Source organism: Pseudonaja textilis, chromosome 6, assembly GCF_049901715.1.
Source record: "Pseudonaja textilis isolate UNSWEBS1 chromosome 6, rPseTex1.2, whole genome shotgun sequence".
Classification (NCBI taxonomy): domain Eukaryota; kingdom Metazoa; phylum Chordata; class Lepidosauria; order Squamata; family Elapidae; genus Pseudonaja; species Pseudonaja textilis.
In genome coordinates, this window is record NC_141995.1 from 48096176 (window position 1) to 48109959 (window position 13784).

The 13784-nt window shown below is 44.1% G+C and overlaps 1 long non-coding RNA gene across 1 annotated transcript; it reads right to left on the reverse strand.

The window, feature by feature from the left end:
• Window positions 1–237: 237 nt before the first annotated feature.
• LOC148125474 (uncharacterized) lies at window positions 238–7081 on the reverse strand. Its single transcript, XR_015744190.1, has 3 exons — window positions 6994–7081; window positions 2834–2883; window positions 238–363 (listed from the first exon to the last, which is right to left on the reverse strand). It is a non-coding gene; the product is annotated as an uncharacterized LOC148125474 (long non-coding RNA).
• Window positions 7082–13784: the final 6703 nt, after the last annotated feature.

Below are 13784 nucleotides of genomic sequence, written 5' to 3' on the forward strand. Positions count from 1 at the left end.
CTTCAGGCTTGTGTCTTTGGCTCTGTGCTTCTCACTCTGAAGCACAGAGCCGAAGACACAAGCCTGAAGATGATGAATGAGACTTCATCGAAACGTTGCCTAGATACTTCCAATCTTACGCGGGAGAAAACCCAAATAACCAAAGATATATATATATATGTAAATACATTTAATAATTTCTTATTGTCTTGATCCTTCCTCTTTTCTAACCAACCATAAAACTTATCCCATATTTTGTAGTAATCCATGCATGAAATTTTAGCTGACTGTTCCCAAGGGAAGGCAAGCAGTTCTTGTAACGCAGGTGGTAAACAATGAAGTTATTGATTAAGGTTGTCCATGAGTGGATCTGGTTGTTTGTGCCTGAAAATAAAAGTGCCTAAACTGTCATTGATGTGACTCAAACATGACTACCTGCAAAACTTTGTAAGGGTACTTAGCAAATCAAGGACATGCATATTGGAATAAAACATCTCCAAAATATGAACAGATCCCTTAGGTGGGAAGACCAAGGAGGGTGATCAGAGAACATTGTGACATGATAGCTCTGCATTCCTGAAGGGAGAAGATCAGCAAAAAAAAATTATTTACTTATTTATAGGATGCACGCATTACTCCAAGCCAAGCCAACATGGAGCAGCTTATATTGTATATCCTATTTATGCAAACCAGGTTAAAGAGTACTGTTAGATCTGGGAGGATGGTTCAAGAACGGAGGCAAGACTCAGATAACAACAACAACTCTTTATTAGTGACTTCAGATCTGAGCAAACTATCCCAGCCGCAGCAGCCCCTTATATAGGGCTGGCTGCGGCTAGGCAGCCAATGAAGGCGATTTGAGTTTGCCTCTCTTGGCTGGGCCAATCGCGGCAGCCCGTTTACTAGCCAATTGGATCAGTCTGCGGTGACCAATCACAATCTGCTATTCCCTGGCCAATCAGAGTTGCAGGCTTTCGAGTACAGAATCCAAACCACAAATAACATTACCATATAAATCACAGAGTCAGAGACAATGGAACTCTGCATTCATTAATCTTCAGATTATACAAAGGATTATACAGCTCACAATGGGTCCACCCTAAGGGCTGTTAAAAAGAAAGAAATAAAACTGATCCCTGGATCTGAGGGGATGCCATTCGAACGTAGGAGGAAGGACATGACAGGATCCAAAAAAGATCTCAACAGACTTGAACAATGAGCCCCATCCAACAAAAGGAAAATTTTAATGTGGAGAAAAGCAAGGTTTTAAACTTAGGCAGGAAAAATCAAAGGTACAAGTTCTGATGAGGTGAAACCTGGCTCATAAACAAGAATTCTAAGAGGGATTTGGGACGATCCCTTAAATAAGAGCCAGCCATGTGCAGCAGCAGCCAAAAAAGCTAGTACAATCCTCGGTGGCATAAACAGAGGCATAGAATCGAAACCAGATGAAATATTAGTACCGCCTTAGTAAAACCACACCTGGAATGCTGCATCTAGTTTTGGTCACCGCCTGACAAAAATAGATGTTGAGACTTTTGGAAAAAGTGCAGAGAAAAGAAACGAAGATTGTGATAACCCAAAGGGGTGTGCACAAAGGCAACACAGTCAGATAATCAATAGGAGTCCCTTTAATAGCTTCAACTTTGCCCCCAATGTCCTGGTTACCTTCTGAGCTGGATAAAAACTCTCCCAGGAACAGCCTTTGACTGCAGGGAATCAAGTCCAAAACGTGGTCAACAAAAACTATAACTATAAGTCCAATCAAGGCAAGATGAGGTAATTAGTTTGGAAGGGCAGGAGCAAGAATTCCAGACATGAAGACACGACAAAACTCACACTGTTGGGAAGACGCCAGGAACACAGATCAGCAACGACAACACAGGATAAAGTCACGTTTGCTCCCAGCAGCTGCCACAGTCAGCATTCAGTTCTTTTAAACTCTCATTCCCAGCTGTGGCTAATGAAGGGAATCAGGGCCCTTTCCTCCCCCATAAGCCATGCAACCCACATCACTCTCTTCTTCATTCCTCCCTGTGTGCCCTGGGATGAAGAGGGGGTTGGGCCTGGGTCTTCCTCTGAACTCCCTCTCCCTTGTTCTACCTCTCCCCTGCTCTGCCCAGCTGGACTTTGCCCTTCCCCAGTTTCCTCCACAGCCACCGGAGCCACACTCCCACTCCCTGTCAGCTGTTCATTTTCCTCCTCGGATTCAGACTCTGAACAAAAAGGATGAAAGGCCTGGAAACTAAAACATACAAAGAACAATTGCTGGAACTGAGTATGGCCAGTCTAGAGAAAAGAAGGACCAGGGGGTGACATGATAGCAGCATTCCAGTATCTGAAAGGCTGCCACAGAGAGGAGGGAATCAACTGATTTTCCAAAGCACCAGAAGATAAGAGAAGAAACAACGGATGGAAAGAGGGTGAGCATAAGCGCACCAATGTTCCTACCGTCCCTGTCCTATTGTTTCTTTTTATTTTTCTTATATGTATCCTTTTCATGTATTCATAACTACGTTTACACTTTTACCTGTTATCTTATAATCGCTTGCCAAAACCAATAAAATTAAAAATAAAATTTAAAAAAAACTAATCAAGGAGAGAAGCAACCTGAAATGAAGGAGAAACTACCTGTCATTTAGGAGAATTAACCAGTTGCCTTCAGAGGTTGCAGGTGCTTCGTCACTGGAGGTTTTGAAGATGAGACTGGACAGTCACTTGTTTGAAATGGTAGAGGGCCTCCTGCTTGAGAAAGGGGTTAGACTAGAAGACCTCCAAGGTCCCTTCCAGCTTTATTCTGATTCATTGATTGTTTGACCCACCTTTGAGGTTCCCGAAGAAGACAAATTCTTACCAGTTGAGCAGAAACACCAGGCAGAAATTGGTCCCAAGGATCTCCAGGCCCTAAATCAGAAACAGCTAGATCACACACAGTGTTGTGTCGGACTCACTCCTTACTTTCCTCCAAGGATATAGGTAGGCTTGTGTTAACCTTAACTCGCCATAAAACTATGTTTCGTGAGGACGACACGAGAAAACAGTTTGGGATTTTTCATATGCTTGGTAACACCGAAATGTCATGATTTTCCATTCATCCAACTGGAAATGGATGAACACTTTTACGCACGGATGAGAATTCCAAGAAACGAGGGGGGCCTTTTTGTACCCAGCCAGGCAGCCTCCTGCTTCCGAGGAGCTATGAATGAGCAATGAAAACTTAGTCCAAAAGACAGAATTGCTGACATCAGAATCTAGGCATGAGATGAAAAGGATATATTTATTTATTTTTGTGTTTCCTGTCGGGGCACTTCTCCATTTTCGGTTGGGTGCAATTTCCCTCCACCAAAAATAGCTGTTTAAAAGGCTGGAAAGCTACGAAAAAGACTGGTGACAATCAGGGGTGGATTTCAAAAACTTTAGCAAAGGATTCTCTGCTTGGTTGCATGGCCTAGTCGGCCTCTTGCACCATGGCGGGGGGCAGGGTTGCCCTCCCCGGACTCCGCAGACTTTCCTCGACTCCTCGTCCCGATAAAACCCCCTTTTATTTAGGTTAAAGGGAATTCCTCTCCAGAAAAGTCCTGGCCAACGGTCTTTCATGAGATTTCAGAATGACAGACCTTTATCAGGTTGGGAGAGTTGCCAGGCCGATAGGTTCCAAACGCCACACTGTAGCAGCAATTACTTGGCAAGAAGTCAGGAACAGATCTTCACCCTCATGAATTGAACTAATCGTCTCCTGCAGACACCACTCCCCTTTCGCTCCTCTTTATTCCTTCTGGGAGGAGCCATTCACCGTCGACCTGTGTTTTTACTCCTGACTCAACCCCTGTTCCTTAACTGTTCCCTTCTCCTGGCAGCTCTGTGCATGCGCACATAGAGAACAGGCTCCAGCTGTTCTTCTTTCCCAGTGATCTCCGACTCCAAAGGCAGCTGATAGCTGTCGGACGGCCCTGGCCCCATTTCTGCCTCCTACACAGAGCCCTCATCAGAGCCTTCCTCAGACTCCAGGACTGGCCCATGGTCCTCCCCAACCTTCTCATTGTCCAAATCTTCCGCCAGCTCTGCTCACCGCTCGTGGGCCACAACACCCAACCCCTGTTCCATGCCAGAAACTGGTCCACGAGAACAAGTGAACAGGATGCAGAAAGTACGTGAAACACCACACACACACACCTGGTCTGTGGAAAAACCTCTTTCCACAAAACCAGTCCCCGGTACCCCAAAAGTTGGGGGCCGCTGTTCTAAGCCAACCCTCCCCCCCACCCCGATGAAGCAGGAGACCCCGTACCATTTCAGGCACGTGTCTTCTTAACCACCTCCAGGGATGGAGCGCCTATGCCAAAACCAACTTTCTTTTCAATTGCAATGTCCCTTAAACGCAGCGTCCTCGTCGATTTGAAAGGGCTCTAACCAATGAGAGCTGAGCAAAATAATGTTTTCTCTCATTGAAGAAGAGAGCGGAGTTCCCGCTGTGCTAACTGTTGCTGAGATCAAAGGCCCTTGACTTCTTTTCGTCTCCACTTGGCACCGTCCAAGATCTTTTGTTCTTTCCGTCAATTGGCTCATTGTGTTTCGGCTATTATTCCAGCAGGCAGCAGCTGCTACTCCATTATCCGAGGTGCTTTTGGAGCTCCTGACACCCACCAACTCTATTAAATGTGGACTTTCAAGTTTCGGAAGAGCTACCGCAAGGGAACGCCAGGAACAAGTTGGTGTGACTAATTGACTTTCTTCTGCCAAGAAGATACCAAGTGCAATTTCAGAACTTGGGGACCAAAATGATCTTGATTCAATCCCTCTGTTCAGAGGTGGGATTCAGCCGGTTTGTACCAGTTCTGGAGAACCTGTAGTGAAAAATTTAAGTAGTTCAGAGAACCGGCCAATCCCACCTCTGACTGGCCCCCCCAACCCATCTCTTCTTTGCCTCCCCTTGAGTCCCAGCTGATCGACTGGGCCTTCTTTGGTTGCCCTGAACAGGAGAATGGAGCTGGAAAGCAGGTCAGTGGGGTGGAGAGGGAAGGGGGAATTTGCAGCATCCTTCCCCTGCCATGCCCACCAAGCCACGCCCACAGAACACCATGCCCATCAAACCACCCCCACAGCTGATCGGCTGGGTCTCCTTTGGTTGCCCTGAACAGGAGAATGGAGCTGGAAAGCAGGTCAGTGGGGTGGAGAGGGAAGGGGGAATTTGCAGCATCCTTCCCCTGCCATGCCCACCAAGCCACGCCCACAGAACACCATGCCCATCAAACCACCCCCACAGCTGATCGACTGGGCCTTCTTTGGTTGCCCTGAACAGGAGAATGGAGCTGGAAAGCAGGTCAGTGGGGTGGAGAGGGAAGGGGGAATTTGCAGTATTCTTCCCCTGCCATGCCCACCAAGCCACGCCCACAGAACACCATGCCCATCAAACCACCCCCACAGCTGATCGGCTGGGTCTCCTTTGGTTGCCCTGCGCAAGAGAACGGAGCTGGAAAGCAGGTTAGTGGAGTGGGGAGGGAATGGGGATTTTACAGTATATTCTTCTCCTGCCACACCCACCAAGCCACACCCACAGAACTGTTAGTAAACATGAGGTGCTAGTACTGCTCTATAAAGCCTTAGTAAGAGCACACCTGGAATACTGCATCCAGTTTTAGTCACCACACTATCAAAATGATGTTGAGACTCTAGAACCCTGATGGTGAAACTATGGCACGCGTGCTGCAAGTGGCATACAGAACCATCTCTCCAGGCGACCCACAGGTTGAGAAAGAGTGCAGAGTAGATCAACAAAGATGATTAGGGGACTGGAGGTTAAACAGGGGTGGGATTCTACCGGTTCTGTCCACTTCTGTAGAACCAGTTGCTCTAAAAAGCAGCAATCGGAGAGCATATATAGAACTGGTTCTATGTCTGCTGCTGTTTTGGCCCGTGCGCCTGCTGGGGCTCTTATCTGACCTTTATTTCCTGGGTTTTCAACCGCAGCTGCTTTGCACAACACAGCTGCAGTTTGAAAAAGCAGGAAAAAAGCAGGCTTTTCCAACCACTGCGCACTTGCACACAGTGCTGCTCAGCTGTCCGGGCAGCTTAGCAGATCATAAATTGCACTCGCACGACTCACGTGACTCGTGCACACGCATGCACACGCGATGCAGAGCGACAGAACCGGTAGTTATACCGGTCGGATCCCATCCCTGAGGTTAAAGCCTATGAAGAACTGTTCCGTGGCTAGTCAGGTGAAGAGAAGGACCAGGGAAGACATGAAAGAAGTGTCCTAATACTTGAGGGGTCAAGCTATTTTCCAAAGCACCTGAAGGCCAGAAAAGGGATAATGGATGGAAACTAATCAAGGAGAGATTCAACCTGGAAATAAGGAGAAACTTTCTGACAGTGAGAACAATCAACCCATGGAACAGAAGTTGTCCCCGGAAGTTGTGGAAACTTCATCCCTGGAAGCTTTCAAGAAGAGAATGGACTGCCATCTGTCAGAAATGGTGTAGTGTCTCCTGCTTGGACAGGGAGTTGGATTAGATACAAGATCCCTTCCAACACTGTTATTCTGTTGTTATTATTATTATTTCTATGTACCTGTTGATAGTTGATTTGTCTGAGTGCCTGGCTTCTGTAGCATTTTTGGACTCAGCTTGGTCTAGGATTTCTGATTTGTCTGGTCTCTACCCACCATTGCTCCTGAAGTTGTGGAAAACAGCTAAACAGGCTCAACAGCGTTATCCCATTTCAGTTAGACAATTTGAAATTACAGCGTATGTGTAGTACAGCGCAGGATTCAGAATTCTTTCTGGCAAGGGTTTCTGGACAGAAAAAAACTAGTGCCATCTGGTCTCTTTTTTTAACAAAAAAAAAATTCAGTTCGGCAGTGGGTAAAAAAAGACTAATCATTGGAAAGAGTTTCAAAAAAAAAAACATTTGGAGCATGATGCTTTAATGGTTCAGTGCTTCGTGCTTCCAATGTTAATGGCGTTAGCATGGATGAGCGTTATCGGTGGCTCCTGATAAAGAGAGATAACTCACCCCTCTGAAGAACGAAGCCAAATCACCTGATGGTTGGATCCACACATGCTTCAAACATGTTTTGGAAGAAGTGCTTTGGAGTCCGCGCCAGAGTGAGCGCTTCACTTCTCCGCTGGCAGTTTTAAGTAGGTGATTACAGGCTTGGAAACACCAACCATAAAAGGGAACATCATAAAATAGTAACTAAAATTTAATGTCATTTACCTCATCCCGATTCCCATTAAAAATATAGCCTACTGAGAAGTCTTGCTAAAAAAAGAAAGAAAGAAAGCAAAATGATTTGTGATCCTTACGTATCGCAAGCTTTCATCCACTGTGATCATTACGTTCACAGGTGATACCACCGCATTGGGTCTCATTACAGGTGGAGACAGAACAGCGTACAGGGGGAAGGTTCAAAAATTATTCTTATGGTGCCTGGAAAACAACCTGCATCTGAACATCAGCAAGACAAAGGAGATGGTGTTAGACTTCCGGAAGAAGAGAGAGGAACCTGTCCCACTTTACGTCGAGGGGGGCTGTGTGGAGAGTGTTTCCTCCTTTAAATTCCCAAGAGTCTACCTCAGCAAAGATCTTACCTGGAAAATCAACACAACCCAGGTGGCCAGAAAGGCCCAACAGAGACTCCGTTTCCTCAGGGTTTTGTGAAAGAATAAAGTGGAACAACGACTGATGATCTCCTTTTACCGGTCCACAATAGAAAGTGTGATGACCCAGAGTGTAACACAAACATAACAAAACCCAAAATGTAAATAAATGTCCTTTAATGCCTCCAACTTGGCCCCACTGTTCAATTATTCTCAGTTGGAGATAAAAAATATTCAAAAATAGTCTTCAAAAGAAAGCAACACAGTCCGAGCTTAATGAGCAGATAGAGGTGAAATAAAAAACTAAAACAAACTATAATGAAGGAAGTTCCAACAACCGACCAGGATAAGTAATTACCAGCTTCAAAGAGATAACAAGGCATAGTCTGTTGGAAGGACACCAACCAAGATAACTTCAGCCCAAAATAACACACACTTTGCTTCTGGCAATGCTGTGTTTTGACTGTCTCTCTTATATACTATTCTCCTCAGCTGCAACCAATGAGGGGGATCATGGCCGCTTCCTCTCTCATAAGCCAGGTTGTTTTCTTCTCCAGTCCTCCCTGCGTGCCCTAGGATGAAGAGGGGATGGGCCTGGTTCTTCCTCTGACTGCCCAACCACTTTCTGCCCTTCCCCAGCCTCCTCCATAACCTCCGGAGCCCCACCTCCACTCCCTGTTGGCTGTTCCTCCTCTCCCTCAGAGTCCAACTCTAACAAGGGCATGACAGAAAGTGTCCTCTCATATTGTATGACAGCGTGGTTTGCTGGCTTGGCAGCCACGGATTAAAAGACATTACAGAGGGTGGTGAGCACAGCACAAAACATTGTGGGCTGTCCCCTTATACCTCTAGATGATCTCCCTAGGACTCATTGCCTTAGAAGAGTGAGGAAAATTCTCAGGGATGACTCACACCCCAGTCAGCACTTCTTCACTCTCCTACCATCGGATAGGAGATATAGAAGCATAGCCAGCTGCACCAACAGGCTGAAGAACAGTTTCTACCCCTGGGCTGTCAGACTCCCGAATGGAAAATAACTTCATGTCAACGTAGTAGGACAGACTTGCAGGGCTGGCATGTTGTGCAACAAGGTCACATAGTGTAATAAGATTGGGATTGGGTTAGGGGCTTCTTTCCTCACTGTGAGTTGTGTTGGGTGTGTGTGCACGAAGGGAGGCTCAGCCAATCACATTGTACATAGGTTGTACTCTGACAATAAAGTAATAATATTAATAATCACCCTGGAGGTTCTATCAACCAGAAAACAATTAAGATTCATCCAGGTGAATTTGCCATGGCCTGGCAATCTTTTTTTTTTTTTGAATTAAGGACTTGATATACCTTGAGCGAGAATCAGAACAGTACTTGTCTCATACAGACCCCTTCAACCGACTCACAAAGAGAGTTAGAAAATTGTTGTATCCAAATTACTCAGGAAAAAAAAAAGATTAAATGGGATCTAGAAAACTCTCTTTGGCATTAGGATAAGGAAATGTGCTTCAGCTATTTGCTGGTAAGATTCTCTGAATATATAACCTGGTTGTTTTTTTTTAAATAAAGCCTTTATAAACTAAGCCTTTAGAAAGCCTTAGTTAAGGCCACAGCTGGAATGCTGCATCGAGTTTTGGTCACCACATTACAAAAAAAGATGTTGAGACTTTGGAAAAAGTTCTGGGAAGAGCAACTAAGATGATCAAAGGCCTGGAGTCTAAAATGTATGAAGAATGGTTGCAGGAATTGGGTTTGGCTAGTCTAAAGAAAAGAAGAATTAGGAGGGGACATGATAGCAGCCTTCCAGTATTTGAGGGAGTGGATCAATCTATTCTCCAAAGCACCTGAAGGCAGGATAAGAAACAATGGGTGGAAACTAATCAAGGAGAGAAGCAACCTGGAATTAAAGAGAAACTTCCTAAAAGTGAGCACAATCAACCAGTGGAACAGCTTCAGAAGTTGTGGGGAGGTTTTAAAGAAGAGACTGGACAGTCACTTGTCTGAAATGGTATAGGATCTCCTGCTGGAGCAGGGAGCTGGACTAGAAGACCTCCAAGGTCCCTTCCAGCTCTATGCTATGCTATCCTACGCTATGCTATGCTATGCAACGCTACGCCACACTACGCTATTTTCTATTCTATTCCATTCTCTCTTCTTTAGGATATTAGACATTGCTCCTTAGGAAGGTTTGCCTTGAGTTAGTTCAGTGCAACTCTGCATTGATCTTCCAATTCATCAGAAATTTACGCTCTTCTGAGTCACTCCTCTGCAAGACAATTTTAGTGCCAAAGCAATAAGACAACAGTGGAAAATGTATACAAAGCAGCTTCAAGGGCAAAACCTTAGGAGAACTCTGCAGATGTGACAAATAACAGCAGAGATAGCAAAACTGTTTCCCAAGTCCCTGATTAGCCGTTTGGGTCATCCATACCCCTATGCAAATTTAAAATTTTGCAAGCCTCTTCCGCATAGGCTGAAGTTAATTCTGAGCAAACTTATTCAGAGGTAAGGAACAATGTTTTTTTTTTCCCCATGAAAGGAACTGCCTGAACAGAAATAAGTCTGACTTTTGCCAAAAATATTAGAAGTTAAAGGAGGATGCTGGATGGTGATTGTTGTGGTTCGCCGGCAGCAGGTGTGGATGGCTGAGGCCTCTGAGAGCAAGGACTCGGATGAGGGGCCTGCATGTGATGCAGGGATAGGGCAGGGACTATCAGAGAGTGGGGTGCTGCCTTCAGAGCTTGTGGAGTCCAGCAGCAGTGACAAAGAGGACCCCGGGGTGCCTGTGCTCAGTGTGCATGAGCGTAGGGCTGCTCAAAGGACAAAGCAGCTGAAGCAGCATGGGTGACTTGGGAGTAAGGCTGCAAGGTGATGGCTCCTCCCATAAGGGATAAAAGCCAGCCTTCGGGGTTGGCTTCTTTGCAGGAAGCAAAGTTCTTTCAACTCCAAGTTCTCATGGAAGTCCTGTCTGTTCTGGTTCGTGTTTGGAGTCTTTTGGCTTGGAATATTTCTCTACAGTTAATCTTGTATTTCTGCAGCCTTTCGTAACCTTGAAAGGGCTTGCTCTTATCTGGGACAATTAGTTTTCATGACTCTTTGCTGTGAATGAGCAGAATTCACAGAGATGCATTAAAAAGGTTTGCTTTTCTATATACTTTGTGTTTATTTTATTTGAACGAGGCTTGGATCGGAACAGTGATCTATTTTGCCTCTGTGTTCATGGACATCTCTTGGCACGTGGGAGCAGTGCACTCCACCCAGTGTAGGACATTTGGCAGAACATCCAACCTTCAACTTACAAAAAGAAAGAACTTGGTATCGATAGAAGAGAATATTTGCAGCTCAGCATAGAACTGTGCTTGCAGACATTTCACGACCCAGCTAGGTAACATCAACAGTGCCAGAAAGGAGGAGGAGAAACACTGGAGGTCCTTGGTGCTCTCTGAGTACCTTAACAGTGTTAACTTATTTAGACTCTTTTACAGAGCTGGGATTCAGCCAGTATGGACTGGTTCGGACGAACTGGTAATTACACTGGTGAATCCCATCACTGCTCTTTTACTGGAATTGTGGATGTTATCTAGCTTGGTAATGAAATGTCTGCAAGAAAATGACCCAAGCTCAAGGACGGAAATGACTTTATGATTTTTCTCTGCATATTTTGCTGCTCATTAATAGAATTATTTCAAGAACAAATAGAAACTTTGTGAAACGTTCTTCCTCTCATCACCTGTAAGGCTCCTGAATTTTTGCACCAAGAAGAGTTTTTAAAACGCCGTTGACTCCTCTCCCTTATTGGCAAAACAAACAAGTTTATAACTTTGTTTCCACCTTTTAAACAACCACAAGGGTAAAATACTAGATCACAGGATTGTGCTTAAGGAGCCAAGCAAGGAAATTTATGGTAATCTTTAAAGCAACTGGCAGTATACTATATATGCAATTATTCATGCTGTTCTTCAGTTTTGAGTTCAAACAGAAAACGTTTAAACCAAAATAAACCACGAAGCATCTTTAATGCCCAAAACAAAACACATTCCTTGTACATATAACCTAATGCTTCTTCCAAAATGTGTTCCTTTGAACATACAGGGCCTCTCATATCACCGTTGTAAAAACACAGTTTCTTAAATGGAAAAATCAGGTCGCACAGACATCCGCTATCAGTCTCTCTCCCTTACTCTGTAGGCAGAAAATACATTTACATTTTAAAGGCTACAGGGCCAATCCTGCTGTGATTTTGGTCGCGCTTCATGAAATATTAAAGAGTTCCTCTTTATGGAATCCTGAAATTACTTCCAACTTAGGACTTTTTATAGCTTAAAAACTCATTAGGTTGTTTTGATTTTTCACCAGTAGAAAACAACACCAATGGAAAAAAATCAAGAACAAAAAAGAAAAGCAAATTTTTTTAAGAAATGTACTTTTTTGGGAGGGGTAATGAAATTCAAGGACACTGATGTCACCAAAGCAATTTAGCTTCATTGCCTGTTTTTCTGAGAGTACATTCTGCAGAATAAATATGCCCCAGTATCTATTTTCAAGTGATATGTTCCCCAAAATGTTATTTTCCTCTTATCTGCAGCCCATAGCAAAGACAAGAACAATTACTACCAACCTGCCTTCCATGGAGGACCTGTATGCTGCACGAGTCAAAAAGAGGGCTGTGAAAATATTTACAGATCCCTCACATCCCGGACATAAACTGTTTCAACTCCTTCCTTCAAAACGACCCTATAGAGCACTACACACCAGAACAACTAGACACAAGAACAGTTTTTTTCCAAAAGTCATCACTCTGCTAAACAAATAATTCCCTCAACACTGTTCAACTATTACAAAGTCTGCACTACTATTACCATTAATCCTCTCATCACTCCTTAGCACCCATCCCCTCCCACTTGTGACTGTATAACTATAACTTTGTCGCTTGTATCCTTACGATTTTTTATTGACTATTTCCTAGTATGATTTGATTGCTGATTGTACCCTATGACTATCATTAAGTGTTGCACCTTATGATCCTTGACTCTTGGCGAATGTATCTTTTCTTTTATGGACACTGAGAATATTTGCACCAAGACAAATTCCTTGTGTGTCCAATCACACTTGGCCAAGAAAGAATTCTATTCTATTCTATTCTATTCTATTCTATTCTATTCTATTCTATTCTATTCTATTCTATTAAAATTATTTTCACCCGTTCCAACTTTAAGATATTGATTATCCTCTTCTCCCAGAAAATTTTTGTCTATGAATTTATCAACAGTAGGTTGAAAGCAGGGGCGTGCAGCTTCTAGATTCCCCTCTCCACTACCCTTGGAGGCTATTTTGACTTGCTCCTGGTATCAAATACACATTTACACCATTGTGTATGCGCGCACACACACTTGCTCTGGAAATTAGCAAGGTGAGTGAGATAACAAAACACAAGAAGCACAAACCAAACAAAGAAGGGCGGGGGGGTCAAATTATTCTCCAAAGCCCCAGAGGGCAGGACAAGAAACAATGGTTGATAACGTCAAGAGAGAAGCAACCTGGAATTAAGGAGAAACTTTCTAACAGTGAGAACAATTAATCAGTGGAACAGAAGTTCCCTGTGATTTTTTTAGTTGTGTTACTGTCAGGAAATTTATCCATAGTTCTAGGTTGTCCTGCCTTCAGGTACTTTGAAAAATAGGCTGATCCACCCTTTTTTTGGGCAGTCCCTGTGATATTGGAAGACTGCTATCATGTCACCTTAGTCCTTCTTTTCATCAGACTAGACATACCCAATTCCTGCAACTGTTCGTTGTATGTTTTAGCCTCCAGTCCCCTAATCATCCTGGTTGCTCTTCTCTGCACTCTTTCTAGAGTCTCAACATCTTTTTTACATCGTGGAAACCAAAACTGGATGCAGTATTCCAAGTGTAGCATTTACCAAGGCATTGTAAAGTGCGATTAACACTTCATGTGGTCTTGGTTCTATCCCTCTGTTTATGCAGCCTAGAACTGTGTCGATTTTTTGACAGCTGCCTCACACTGCTGGCTCATAGTTAAGCGATTGTCCACTAGGGCTCCAAGACCCCTCTCACAGTTACTACTACTGGACCAGGTACCACCTATACTGTACCTATGCATTGGGGTTTTCTTGCCTAAATGTAGAGCCTTGCTTTTTTTTCACTGTTGAATTTCATTTCGTTAGATAGTGCCCAATTTTCAGGTCTGTCAAGA